Source organism: Equus quagga, chromosome 13, assembly GCF_021613505.1.
Source record: "Equus quagga isolate Etosha38 chromosome 13, UCLA_HA_Equagga_1.0, whole genome shotgun sequence".
Lineage (NCBI taxonomy): Eukaryota > Metazoa > Chordata > Mammalia > Perissodactyla > Equidae > Equus > Equus quagga.
In genome coordinates this window covers 52,018,346-52,018,805 of record NC_060279.1, presented here as the reverse complement: position 1 = coordinate 52,018,805, position 460 = coordinate 52,018,346, and the positions used below count along the sequence as shown (strand labels likewise).

Genomic DNA, 460 nt, shown 5'->3' with positions numbered 1-460 from the left:
ATAACACAGCCAGGAGGACTATAGGTAGGACTAGAACCCGATCTTCTGAGTCCCACTCCAGTGCTCCCGTTCATTAACTCTGTGCCCCTGAGACCAGCCTAGCCCTTGTTTTTTACAGTTCTTGTTCCAAAAAATGGCTACTTTAGAGAGAGCTGGACTAGAACCTTCCACTGTGGGGAGATGGAGATAATTGGGTAAGGGGTTTCTTCAGGAGCCTTCATTGAGGAGCCCAGATCTTCTCCTGGAGGCTGCAGGGCTGGTTAGCTGTGCAAGCTGCACTGTCTGCAGGGCCATCAGGAAGGGAGCCAAGAATCTCAGTCCTGAGGAACCACCCTGCTCCCAGCCAGGAGGAAACTCCAACAGCATCCTCCCCATCTCCTTCTTCCTCCTCTCCTGCCTTCTAACATGTTTCCAGATTCCAGTGGCGTTACCTCTGCAACGACTCACATTCCTGTCGTCT

The 460-nt window shown here is 52.2% G+C and overlaps 1 protein-coding gene across 2 annotated transcripts in view; it reads left to right on the top strand.

Moving 5' to 3' along the window:
• The window catches only part of LOC124250085 (liver carboxylesterase-like), a 66,528-nt gene that overhangs the window by 60,159 nt on the left and 5,909 nt on the right, over nt 1-460 (top strand). The gene's annotated exons all lie outside the window — the stretch shown is intronic.